Here is a 14,529-nt window from a genome sequence, read left to right on the forward strand (position 1 = left end):
CACGACACTCGATCATGGCAAAGTTTATTACTCGAATCTAGGTTTGAGGCACAACATCAGAATTTTGCATAAAATGGTCATTGTACCTTTGATGGGCACAAAAGATTAAACAAACATTAAGAGATATTGCCTACAAAAGGTAGCACACAATCACTGTGTTAAACCTGCTCCTGAATCACCTAAGTAGAAGCGCATCACTCAGTTCAACATTTTTCTGCTTTATGGAGTGTCGTCAGAGTGCCCGGGTTGTTATCAGATTTTATGTCAAATAGTTCCCAGATGAATGTCATCCTCCACGTCAGATGAGAGGAAAAGGGAGGTTAGCGACTGCATACAACAGGTTCAGTTATGCATAGACGGATGACTGAGACCAGCGCCAGCATTGACAATGAAACCGCCATATTGGAATTTGTTACATTTGTATCCCATTATTAAAACATACATAAATCTAATTGCTTTTTTCCTACTAACCAAATCACAAATTGTGAATGTAAGAAAAAAACTATTTACAGTAGTGAGTATCCAGCAATAAGATACTTACCAAAGATATGAAACAGCCATATTGGAATTTGTTACATTTGAGCAGCAATTTGAACACAAATATTTATTATTTGTCACCATTTGATAACACTACCAGTATGTTTAACACATCTTTATTTATCCTCTAACTGTTATTGTTGAATGATTTTGGTAACAGTTAGTTTAAATGTTTCATTTATGATTGTCTGAATTTTTACAATTGAAAGGCTTGATGCATAATGTATATTAATAAAACTTTCGAAGGTTTTTAACTTGCAGTCATTTAACAATATTGTCACAGAGTGTAGGTCCACAACATCTTATTCCATGCCACAGGCAAGTTTTTTTTTTTTTTACCAGAGATTATTGATGTTATAATCTGATCAAAGTCAGCTACCTGCATAGATCAAAATTAAAAATATACAGTTAATGATAGCTGCAGGCAGACTAACGTTGCACAATTTTAAACTTTTGGCATTTCTGTAAGTCTTGCATTTTAAAGTAGTAGTTTCATCGAATATGCTTGTACATTTTATTTCATTTTTATCAATCAACAAAGATACATGTAAAAAAACTAACTGCAAATATTTTCAATGTAACTATAATAATCTTTAAAATTATATAAACATTATAACAAAAAAGCTAATGGAACCAACTTTAAACAGAAGTATCCCATTATTAAAACATACATAAATCTAATTGCTTTTTTCCTACTAAATAGTGAGTATCCAGCAATAAGATACTTACCAAAGATATAAAATAAATTAAAACATAAAACAAAATAACACTAGCTATCTACATGAAGTATTGTACGGTACTGCCTATTTACGTTTTTAAGTTTTAATGAAAAAATTAGCAAACAAGATTGCACACAAAGGATGCAGTGAATTTAGAAAAAAAAGAGCTCCCCAGTAGCACAGCGGTATGTCTGTGGAGTCACACAACTACAATCCGAGTTTCGACACCCATAGTGGGCAGAGAACAGATAGCTCATTGTGTAGCTTTGTGATTAACTACAAACACACAGTTTGAAAAAAGACCCAAAACTCAAATGCTTTGGAGCTTTTAAGTGTAGAATTAGAAAAATAGTCAATTATTCGAAAGCGCTAATATTTTACAGCTTATTGCAATAAAGTTTATTTGTGACCTTAATTTGACTAGAATAATACATAAATATATATATTGTATTTTGATTATATTTATACCTTGACCTCCTACTGGTTTTTCTGTAACAGTTCAGCCCTAGTTACAACACGTGTATTTTAGTAGTACACCCATAATACTAAAATAAACTACTTTTCGTAAAACGAAAACATTGGAGAATGTGTATAACTACTTTAGTAACTAATCTATTTTTGTCAGTATCCTGCAAAACCTCATAAAATCAAAGTGCTTGTTATTATGATTTTAAGGATTTTGTCTTTTAGTATGCTTTTCTGAAAAGCTTATGTTCAGTAACCTGGATCGTAGTGGACTAAAACAAATGCACACACACTTAAAATATCAATGACTCTTGCAGACAATAATACTTTATGTCTAGAACATATAAAATATCTAATAATTATATTTGTAAATGTCTCCTACATCATACTTTATTGATGAAAAAAATCACACGTTAAAATTAGCAGAGTATAATTTGATATAATGTTAACAGTGTAGCTTATAACAGCGGAGGTGATATTTTACATATTCGTTTCCTTATTAGCATTTAAAGTACATTTGTGTCGTAGACCAAACTGCCAATGGATCCTTTCGTCCAGCACTAAAATTCGATAGTGAAAACTCTATTTATATCGATCGTTGAGTTCTATTGAGTGGAATGCAATTGGAATGTTTTTGTAGCTTTTTGTTTTCGTGAAAACTCTTATGTCACCAGCTACGAAAATAAAATGATCAATATATTTTGAAATAACTGTAAATAAAGTTATGTATTCTTGAAAACTGTACAAACCTATTTGATAAAACTTGGCTTAATTACATATGCTTTGAAACACTCCATTTTCAGTGATATGAATCTCTTGTATGTAGACTCGCTGAACCAGTTAGAGTTATTGAATACATGAAGTGGACTTTACTGTTTTGCTAAATATGATATGGCACACGATATTAAAAAATGTCAAACAAGCATGGATTGTATTTTCTATCATATATATACTTCCTGTATAACTTTTATTGGCCTTACAGAGAAACATCAAATCATATAATATAATATAATATAATAAGGTATAATTAGGAAAACTACTACATAAACCTGTCTGATTTTAATTATATACAATTATAAAATTAACCTGGTTTTCCACTGTTAAGTAATTATGTGCTGATCTACTGAAAGGTGATGTTTCAAATATTGTAACACGTAATGCAGTGCAAAGGAACCGTTTATTTCAGTGGATTTTCGGAATAAAGTTACACCAAGAAATACAAGTAATCTATTAGAATGTTTATAGAAAACACAACAACATTCAAGTTAGGTAAAAAATAAATAAGGTATGATTGTTGAAATATGTGATTTGGTACGGTTGTACGCTGAGGCTATTTATCTTATATATAAAGTGACTGCATATTCAATATACATGTTTTAATACAAGAGTAGCCAACTGTGAAAGTGGATTAAAGTTGTCTCTAGAAACTAAGTATAACTTTGGGAAGGGGTGGGGCGTAGAGTGCAATCTATTAATAGAAACATAGGGTTAAAATTGTGTGGTTTCAATACAGGCGTACTAAAACATATCCTATTAGTTAGGCTTCTTTTGCTTATGTTGTAACTTTACAAGTTGCTGATTTCAGTCCAAGTACCTGTGTGTGTACATCTTATATAGAGAAGTCACGTTTGCACGAAAGTTTCCATTTATTTGCAGATGCCGTTGAAGAGGGAAGTGAACGCGTCCTGGTTGACTGAAAACACGTAAATTTCTCAGTTCATTATGTACTGTTTTATTTGTTATATGCAAAATGTATATCTACAATACTGCGCGAGTTTAACACTTCAAATACTGTGGAGCTTGGAGCAATTAGCCTGATAGCAACAACTCAGTTAAGAGTCGTGAATGTTTAAACCCTCTTCCACAACTTCTTCAATACGAGTATGTATCTTATAAGTGGCAGTTCTTAAGAGTAGAAAGTAATGAGGAAAGAAGCCGTTACAAGAAGACGGTTACAGAAGTGTTTACTGACTTTAACTTGGTATCGAACTGACAGGACGTAAAGCTACAGAAATGATAAGCTATTAAAGTATAACGAAATATAAGGGCTCGTGATGGAGAAGAAAAGAAACAAAGATATAGTGCTCTGAAAACTCTTTTATCAGAAAAGGTTAGTAACAGAGACCTGCATTTATATTGTAAGACGCTGTTTATTATAACAGGTACATCTAATTTTTATGGTATGAATTTTAAAAGTGAACTTATTCTTTATGTTGCCCTAAACCTTTGTATTTATGTTATCAAATGTTATCTAGGGCGTTTAGTGTATTATGTATATGGCGTCTCTAACCTGAAAACACCTTCTTACACTGTATATTGAGCCTCACACTGTTTAGTTGCTATGCAGTGATCTTTCCAAGATGTCTCACTGAGAAAGCGCATTTTCAACCAAGCTGAATTTCAATAGTAAAGACACGTAGTTCCCTGGATCAGGCTTAAAATCGAGGGTGCTTTGGCATCCGTTAGATAAAAATGCAATCCCAAGAAGAAGAACCATTTCAAGAATGGACTTTTAAAATGAAATATTTGAGGTACGATTTTGTACTTCGATGTTAGTAATTGTATTCAGAGAATGTACGAACGTTTAAGATAATAGTCAATAACTTTTATAGTATTGTTCTACGCTTTATTTGTTTGTGCTATCTGTGCTGTGTCCACCACGAGTATCGAAACTTAGTTTTTAGCATTGTAACCTTTTGGACTCATCACTGACCCACTGGGAGTTGTTATACACCAAATGTTTTATAAGGCCAATAATTCAACATTTCCTTAAAGAGGTTTTTCACAACTTAAACAACAGATAAACGACTGAATTTGTCGAATTTGAACAAGATTCTTAAAACTAAACTCAGTACAGCCAGTTTACTACAAAACACACAAACACTTATTGACTGATACAAACAGTTATTATTTTATTTGAATTATTGATTCACGTGTTAAAAAGTTTATTTATTGTAAACCTAAACATTTTTTGTGTTTGAGGAGAAAAAAACAAACAAATACAGATTGTTACGTCGCACATGATGAGTGGACTCTTATATTAACGAGAGAATTCTTTTGGAAGAAATAGTTAACGTTGAGTTATGGATCAGGGAGCAATAATAATTCCAGAGAAGGAAACACAAACCTTGAGTAGATGTTAAGCAAGCGGAAACACTTTATGGGAAGCATTAACCTTATGCCAAGCACTGGATAACCAAACGGCAAAACGTTTAGAAAGAAGAGGTCTCAAACTCTGTAATGGAAAAAAATAAACAAAGTGCATACTGAGAAAGGAACACTTGTGTTCATTAAATACTAACTAAATGGGGAAGTTTGAAAGACTAATGTTACGTTCAGTAAAATATAAAATAGCGAGAGAACAGTCTACGGATAAGTATATGTTTTTATGACAAAGCTTCTAATTATCTGCTGCCGTCCCTAATTTTGAAGTATCGACCACAGGGAAGACGGATAGAGAGCAGTGTCCTTTCATTTACTATACAAGCTAAGGAATTGACTATCACTCTTATAATGCATACATAGCTTAAAGTACAAGGAGTATTTTGTGGTATCGCATGGTTTCGAACACAGCTCAACAGCTCCGAAACCCTAACAAGCTCTAACTGTGTACTTTAGAGAAGATAAATTTTAAGTTATTTTTAAGAACAGGTGAGCGTATTTCACAACGCATAAAGTACTTTGAAAAACTCGGTTTTAGTAAACAAAGTTTGTTTTGTTTAACTCAAAGCCACATAATGGTTTATCTGAGTTCTGTCCACGGAAAATCGAGCCAAAGATTTAAAGGATGGAATTCCGTAATCTTCAAGCTAACCGTAGACAATAGCTAAACAAGAAAACTATTTATGATGAAAATTAAAAAAATTTGTATATGGCTAAATAGATCGTAAAAACAGAGGACATACTTACATTTATGAAGGTCACTTTAGGTTGGAGATACCAATGTTGATATTAAAGTACAGTAATGTTGCATGAATTATATACCTATGATTTTCATCAGTCGTTTACTTTACAGGGAATATGTTATGGTGAATTTTGAAAAGCTTATTACAGCAGTGACTATGACTACTAAATACAAAAAAAAAAGTTTGTTTTAAGTTTAGCACAAAGCTATACAATGAGCCATCCGTGTCCTTAAGTTTAGCACAAAGCTATACAATGAGCCATCCGTGTCCTTAAGTTTAACACAAAGCTATACAATGAGCCATCCGTGTCCTACAAAACATTTATTAAGACTGCACAGAGCAGTTTCTATAGACATTGTTAAGGAAATTATGGATTTTAAAAATATAATCAATATGGTGGCGTAATTATTAAGTCCTCTTATCGTGAAAGCAACGATTTTGGCATTTACAGTGTAAACACTGGGGACTTTAACACATTTTTTTTTTTACGTGTGCAGTCCATTCTGATGTTGTTTTTGAAATATAGGCGTAGAAAAAATTTGTTCTCACTTCACACGACTAAAACATTGTTTCAATCTTGTATTCTCTTGTTTGATGGTGATCTAAGTAGAAGGTCGAGACGTTGCATGGGTATATTGTGTATATGTTTGTGTATGTATTTCTCTGTAATAAAATTGAATACCTTTTTCATATACTAACTACCTTTATGACTCTTGTTAATGTTTTTATCGTCTTTTTTATTCCCTTTATTACAAAAAAAAACGATTTGGGCTTGGTTTATTATTTTACGCAAATTAAAAGTGTCCTAAAATCCAATATTTGCATTAAACTAATCTAAAATCTTATAACTTAACCAAATATTAAAAAAATCGCGCAAGTCTACAATCCACAGTAAAAACTTTTGTTAATACGAAACAACAACTGAAAAACGTTGTTTGCGAGATAATTGTATCCCTAAATGCAGTGTTAGGAAAAGACCAAATACCAAGATTAACTAAATCCAGGTTACCCAACATTTTCTTCATAGCACAGCCTGTCGTCATACTTCTTATCTCTTGACATTCCGAAGAATTCGGTGATCTTCAATGAAGAATGATTCTGAATAACTATCAACTAGAACTGTTTGTGAAGATATTTAACCTTTCTATTAGATTTGTTTTGATGTCATGAGGAGTTCGTATCATATTATCAAATGTGAAAACATAAATAAAAGTTTCGCGACTTTTAAACATATGACTTAGAATAAGATTATGCTGATATGTATTCCGTTAAAATGGGTTATTTACAAAAATCTAAAATATATGGCATTGAAATATGTCACAATAAGGCAGTACAATGCTGCAATCCAAATGCCCGTATGCTTCAGCTGATTCTGAAAAACGCATCACGTGAAACACTCATAATTGTGTTAAAGTATTCGTTTTTGAGAGTAGGTGATATTAATTTACGTTTTGTCACTTATCCTCAGTGAAGCAATGTATTTTGATGTATTCACTTTACCTGTAAAACAAACCTTTTGACCAAGCACAGTTCTGAATAATGTTTTAAAACAAAAATGGGTTTGTTTTTTTCAATGATTTTAAGTAATCTACAATATATTGAGAAACAATATTTCAGCTGGGTTTTACTTTAACAAAGGTATTTGGAACAGCCTTTGAACCTGTTGTGAAATTTATTCCCTATCGATAAAGTGGATTGTGTGAAATAAATTTGTTTGTTTGTCCTTTTATCATCTCCGTGACATTGTTCTCTCATGCTCTCCGAGCCGGTTTTCCCTTATCTTCTTCATGTCAATGGTGTTATGCCCTGGTATATTTAAGATTTCTTGTCAGTAAATAGTTTGCGTAAAAAAAACACAGTATTTTGTTTATTTGTGTTTAAGCGCAAAGCCAGAAATTGGTCTACCTATCTTTTTCTCGCTGCAAGTATCGAACACTGATGTTTTATGTTATATGTCCTCAAGCGTATCGCTGTGCCACAAGAAAACAAAGTTTTAACATTGCTGCAAATAAATATTAGTTTTAGAATTACACTAGTCTACATTTTCAAAGATTTTTCTTAGCTATTTTACACGAAACTGCTTGTGGTTCCAACGTTTTCTGGCCAAGTGGTTAAGGCACTTGACTTGTAACCCGAGGGTCATGGGTTCGAATCCCCGTCACACCAAACAGCCGAGGAGGCGTTATAATATGACGGTCAATCCCATTATTCGTTGGTAAAATAGTAGCCTAAGAGTTGGCGGTGGGTGGTGATGACTAGCTGCCGTCCCTTGAGTCTTACACTACTAAATTAGGGATGGCTAGCGCAAATAGCCCTTATGTAGCTTTGCGCGAAATTCAAAAACAAACAAATCAATGCTTTCAAAATCACAAAGTAACATAACATAAGTAACATAAGTCATACAAAAAAATGAAATACAAATAAGCTCTATACTGTAATTAATTCCATTTATTATAACTGAAGTCTCTTATGTATCTTCGATAGAAAATGAGTGATTTCACCAGCTATTTTTGGCTAGTTTTTTATAATGAGTGTTGTATACGAGTTGGTAGTTTAAGGGTTAGCTGGAAATTTTTTTCAATTATAATTCCATGTACATTGCCAAAATAGACATGAAAAATTTTAGCAAGTGAAAAAGAATTAATCCAGTAATTTTGTATTAATGTATTGTAATTATCTAAAGTTTTATCGAGTGAAAAAATTACCTTATTCTGATTTTAGTTCGTTTCACCATATATTTTAAGAACATATAAGTGAAAGTAACGAAGAATATGCAATAATATGTCAACTACACTACATCTGAAATATCCCGTATTGAAAAGGCCTTTCGCCTAGTAACAGGGCTTATCAGGTCAGCTGGGATACAAAAGGCAGATTAGTGTTGTGGGCGGTACCCCCAAGTGGCACAACGGTACGTCTATATCTCACATCGCTAAAAATCAGGTCCCGATACCCTTGGTAGGTAGAGCACAAATAGTCCGTTGTGTAGCTTTGTGCTTAACTTCAACGAAACTAGGCGGTATTTATATTATCAGTGTTCATGAACAATAATTATTACGGTGAGAACTAGATTAAGTAAATGAATTGTGATTACTATCAGTTCTAGGTAACATACCAGTCAGGTTTTTAGGTATCACAATATTATTTATCTGTTTTCTTTTTAAACGATGATTAGTTATTTTCGTATTTTTATCTGAAGTATCTTTATTTTGCTCAGACATACTTCACGTATGAATGAGTAAAAGAACATTCTCTCTGCGATGTAACTTTTATGTTGAATATTTACGTAAAATGGAATGACAATAAATGACTATGAGCTACATTTCCAGATAAAAACATTTCCAGATAAAAAACAAACATGTTTTCCTGTTCATTTCTCGCAGTTCGTGGGTGTTAATTATAGGTTAAAACCACAAAGTCTTCATCTTTGAACCTAGTAATTAGTGCGATGTGCTACCAATCTCCATCGCTTTAATCATATGTACTTGTTATTCACTCATATCTTTACCTATGATATATCAAACTCAAATTTGAACTATGTTACTTATCGAATAAAAAGCATTGTTGTAAACACACACACATACACATATTTATATAACACTAATTCTTTGTTTTCAACTAATAATCAACAAAAGAAGTACTTACCAGTGGTACTCTAGTTAATATTCTAATTAGCCAGCTTTCAGTGATAGTAAATCACCTTTTTTAAACTTATCTGCAAACCTCTGACTTATTAAAAGATAACAAGTTATGTTTAGATAAACAGAGAGAGCAAAGCATATCCTTCCTCATCTGCAGCTGGAGTCAACTTTAAATCTACACTGCCACAGTATAACTCTGGGTTTAATATAAACGATCATTTATCATGTCCAGGCTTGAAGGAGACGCTTCAAGTTGCAGAAGGCAAAGATTTAATATATAATATTCTGTATAAAGACTCTACATATTTGCAGAATAAATGGGATAAAATCCTTCATTAAATGTTTGTACTAATGTAATAATCAATTAACAATAAAAGACATACGTTATTCAGTTTGACTGAATATAAGTGAGAAACTGGTTTTACAATAACGAACTGAGAAATTTAATTTCAAATCGCATTTGCAAACAACTATTTTGAGTGATAGGAAGCTATAAGTCTTGCTGTTTCTTTTATCAAGTTAGGAGATCTAATCTTTTAAAAGAGATAGGAAGATATCACTTGTACACATCCTTGTGTTTTATATCTAAACCTTGATGTCTTATAATGTTTGGTATATGTAAATCCAGTTTGGTAGCTTTTAAGATTCTAACTTCTCGTAAATGTCATTGGCTCTTCTCGTTACAACCTCCTAATTTATTTTTCAGTTTGAAAAAGTAGTAAAATACTAAAGGGATGGTTACAGTAACCGATACCTCACTTCATAAATGGTGATTACATCTTGAATCAAGAATTACGGACCGATTATATATTCGTGTTAATACTAAGGCATTTGAAGAGAGCGTGTATGAATTTTGGTGTCTCTTTTCATGTGTCTTATAATTTAAGAAAAGATCAGCTGATTCTTACTGATAGCCTGTTTGTAATTTTTGATGTCGATGGTTTAAACGTATAAATATCGCAAATTATAAAAACTTGTCTTTCTGTCACCAACATATCAAGATTAAAAGGAAAAGAAACAAGTTTCATTTTATTGACATGGCCAGGTGGTTAAGGCACTCGACTCGTAATCCGAGGGTCGTGGGTTCGAATCTCCGTCGCACCAAACATACTCATTCTTTCAGCCATGGGGTGTTATAATGTGCGGTCAGTCCTACTAGTCGTTGGTAAAAGAGTAGTCCAAGAGTTAGCAGTGGGTGGTGATGACTACCTGCCTTCCCTCTGGTCTTACATTGCTAAATTAGTGACGGCTAGCGCAGATAGCCCTTATGTAGCTTTGAGCGAAATTCAAAAAACAATCATTTTATTGGAAGCTGTTGAGATTTTATAGTAAAATACTCGTAAATATTTATCAGAGGATGATTTTTTGCAAACATTTCCATACATTTTGAGGTATGACAATGATATACTAAGCTAACAATGTCCAGATGAATAGCCTGATGATACATTCTTATATTATATATATATATGTGTATGTGTGTGTCTGTGTGTATATCTGTTAGCTTGATGATACATTAGTGTATACATATGTGTGTATATCTGTTCCAAAGTTTTATGTTACTAAATGTTTGTAGTCAAGCACAGAGCTACACAATGGGCTATCTGTTCTCTGCCCACAACTGGTATCGAAACCCAGTTTCTAGCATTGTAAGTTGTGCCACTGTGCCACTGAGGGGTTTTTCATTATTAAATTGAAGAATACACCGGTATATAATAAATAGTAAATCAGTCACATAAAATACACTGTTACTAATAGTTAGATATAATGAACTAATTTGAACTAATAGATATCTGTGTTTCTCAACGTGAACTGACTTGTGACTAGACTTGAGCTTCTCAGTGATGGTTTCAGTTTTCCTTTACAATTCTCTAGTTCGACGTTGAGAGCGCATTAAATTGAAACTTCACAACATGCATTTGTTTTAAGCATACTGTTTATAAACGTATAAAGATTTTTGTAAGTTAATTACACGTGTACACGTGAAAAGGATGTTTGTGGATGTTGACTGACTGGTATTTGCACGCAAAGTCACGTGATAATCGCGTGTTCCGTGAAGACCAGATTCAACTACGATTATACAGCAGGACCATGAATTTATGAATAAACTGTAATGAGAGATATCCGGTTTGAAGTCCAATTAATCATGGCTGTCTCCCTGACATTTTGTCTCTACACTCATCTATTTCCTTTCTCCATTAATATTTGTTTGATAAGAAAATATTGAATGATGTTATATACTCTGGACACGTCAAGTAAGAAAATTCTAGTTTTTTTTTTCCGTAATGGTATCACTATCCACAGCACAGTTACATTTACAATAAGAGAGTTGACTGATACAAGGCCTTTCCTTAAGAGTTCTTGTAAGTTTCATTTTCCTCAGTGATAATGTAATTATGTTTAATATACATAACAGAAACATATATATCAGCCTGTGATACTGTAGCGGATATAAAACTAGTTAATAAGTTGTCACTGAATTCTTTAATTCCTTGTTTGTTTTAAATATTTCCGTTGTTTTTGTCTTTACAAGAAGGAATGATATGTAGACTTATTTGTATAAGTTTATCCTTTTAAGACAAATATTTGGGGAGACATTTAACATTTGTGAGTAGCAAAACGAGAAAATAAGACAATATTTACATTTCACGTATTAAATGTTTTCAGAGCGATTGTTTTGCTTGTTTGTTTTTGAATTTTGCACAAAGCTACTCGAGGGCTATCTGTGCTAGCCATTCCTAATTTAGTAGTGGAAGACTAGAGGGAAGGCAACTACTCATCACCACCCACCGCCAACTCTTGGGCTACTCTTTTACCAACGAATAATGGGATTGACCGTAACATTATAATGCCCCCACGGCTGAAAGAGCGAGCATGCTTGGCGCGACGGGGATGCGAACCCGCGACCCACAGATTACAAGTTGCATGCTTTAACACGCTTGGCCATACCGGGCCCAGGGCGATTGAATTTTAAGCTTTTTATAGTAAAGTATATTTTATAACATAAAATAATTTTCAATGAGAGTGTTTTTCTGTGCGTTTTAAAGAACAGGGCCCATAATTCGTGAAGGTTTCATTATATTTTCATGTTTGTAAAGTAATAGCTATAAAGTTTTACGATTTCAGTGACATAGTTTACTTATGTGCCAGAGAGACGTTTTTGTTTCCTATATGTGATTTGTAAACTATGGAAAACTCATATTTTATGTGTTTAAAATATAAAAGGATATTTATCCACAATCTTATTTTACTGGGGCATAAATTTCACTTAAAAACCTTTTACGAGTTATTATCATTACAGTTCTTAATTATATGTGTGTGTGTCCTTATTTTTATTGTATTAATGTTTTACAGTTATTATATATTTGTGTTTGTATACATATTTTATTGTTTTAATATTTTTTCCTAAATTCTTTAACAATTTGATAATGAAAATAATTCAAACTGTGTCCTTATTTTTTTAACCTGAGTCTATTTCAGATAATGTTAAGGTAAGTAATAATGTACAATTGTTTTCTTTTTTCGTTTCTGAAGTAAATAAAAAACATAATCAATCTGATATGCACTAATTGTAACATAATTTAGAGGGTTGGGGGTGACCAAAGTGTTAGGGTGTTAGGCTTCGGGTTGATGGGCTCCAAGGCGTGGCGTGACCACATGGTCATTGTGAAAGATTGCTCGTCGCAGAAACTAGGGATCATGACATTATGCCGCTGAACAAGCTGGGAGCGAGTTATGAACTTCACACAAAAAACTGAACGAAGACCTTGTTACGACGCTTGCTACTGGTCGGTTAGTTCTCCTTTGGTCAGCAGTTCAAAACTTGAACCCGAGAGGTCTCTCTCCTGGCTGCGTAAGCCTACGAGCGAATAACATCCGCTTATGATGAAAATTTCACATAAAGTTATGAGAAGTAGCAGATTTGTTCTTTGTATATTCCTAATTGCACGCTCAAATTAAGTTATTTATCATGATTAATCGTAATTCAGCAGGGCTAATAATTATTTTATTATGTAGATAGATAGGTAGATATTTCAATAGGCGTAGACAATATTGGAAGAGAGGCGTAATTGTAGAAGATATTTTTTACAAATCTATAGTGTCAAGGTTATGACGAGTAACAATTTCTGATTTCTGGTGGTTAACATTAAGTTTTCAATAAACATGTAGTTTTGTAAAGTTGCAACAAGGAAGTTGACGTGGCATGATTACAAAACATATTTGTCTCAGAGGATACATTCATTTTTCCCAAAACATTTTTATGCTTCGTAAACAATTTCTGTAACAGTTAAGGCTACTTAGCGTTGTACAAAATTTCCCATATATATGTATATCCATATATCTAAGAACAGATCTTGGTTTACATTTTTATGAGTTACTGTATTCAGATGGGACAGCGGTAAATATACGGAATTACAACGCTAAAATCCAGGGTTCTATTCCGCGCGATGGAGACAGCAGATAGCTAAATGTGGCTTTGCTCTTAAACAAACCCAATTCTTAGTTTAAATATATTATTTAAAATATGTTAGACTTCTTAGAGTGGCTATATGTATAATGTTTCATTATACGTTTAGGTGAATTTTTACAAATTCCATACTGTGGTAATTATTTTCTTTTATAACTCAATATTCTTGACGTTTACACTAAGTGGAAACTCAGAGAGTTTATAACACTATAACTGAGTTTTGATACCCATAATGGGCAGTTTTATGCTTAACAATAAATAAATACTAATTTATTTAATTTACCTCTCATCTTAACACGTTTTAATTACAATATTTCTGTTGTAGCTCACACTCTATAATAGAATAATATCGTGTACGATAATTTGTAAGTATACACTGATTTAATACATCTTGCAAAAGCATTAAGAGAAAATTCGGTCCTCAGCCGTAATTTGGGTATGACAAGAATATTTACAGAAGAAACTTCATGATGCATCAACAAGTCACGAGGTTTACTCATGAGTGACAAATAATTTTACATGGACAAAAGAATTTACAATTTTTTAAAACTTATATCAAATGTATTGGCCTGGCATGGTCAGGTGGTTAAGGCGCTCGACTCGCAATCTGAGGGTCTCGGATTCGAATCTCCGTCACACCAAACATGCTCCCCCTTTCCGCTGTAGGGGCCTTAAAATGTGACAGTCAATCTCACTATTCGTTGGTAAAAGAGTGGCCAACGAGTTGGTGGTGGTGGTGATAACTATCTACTTTTACACTGCTAAATTGGGGACGGCTAGCGTAGTTTTCGGCGAAA

General features: G+C 33.0%; 1 protein-coding gene across 5 annotated transcripts in view; it reads left to right on the forward strand.

Annotated features, from left to right (window-relative positions):
* The window catches only part of LOC143253179 (uncharacterized), a 172,437-nt gene that overhangs the window by 15,032 nt on the left and 142,876 nt on the right, over positions 1-14,529 (forward strand). Inside the window, exon 1 of one of the 5 annotated variants that reach the window (XM_076506586.1) lies at positions 3,384-3,831. The exons of 2 other annotated variants lie outside the window; for them this stretch is intronic. The gene's annotated coding sequence lies outside the window, so the exon portion shown is untranslated. Of the gene's footprint in view, positions 1-3,383; positions 3,832-11,371; positions 11,628-14,529 lie in introns of those variants that run through there. 2 more of the 5 variants (XM_076506587.1, XM_076506585.1) reach the window with 2 other exon arrangements.

Source organism: Tachypleus tridentatus, chromosome 6 (assembly GCF_004210375.1).
Source record: "Tachypleus tridentatus isolate NWPU-2018 chromosome 6, ASM421037v1, whole genome shotgun sequence".
Classification (NCBI taxonomy): Eukaryota; Metazoa; Arthropoda; class Merostomata; order Xiphosura; family Limulidae; genus Tachypleus; species Tachypleus tridentatus.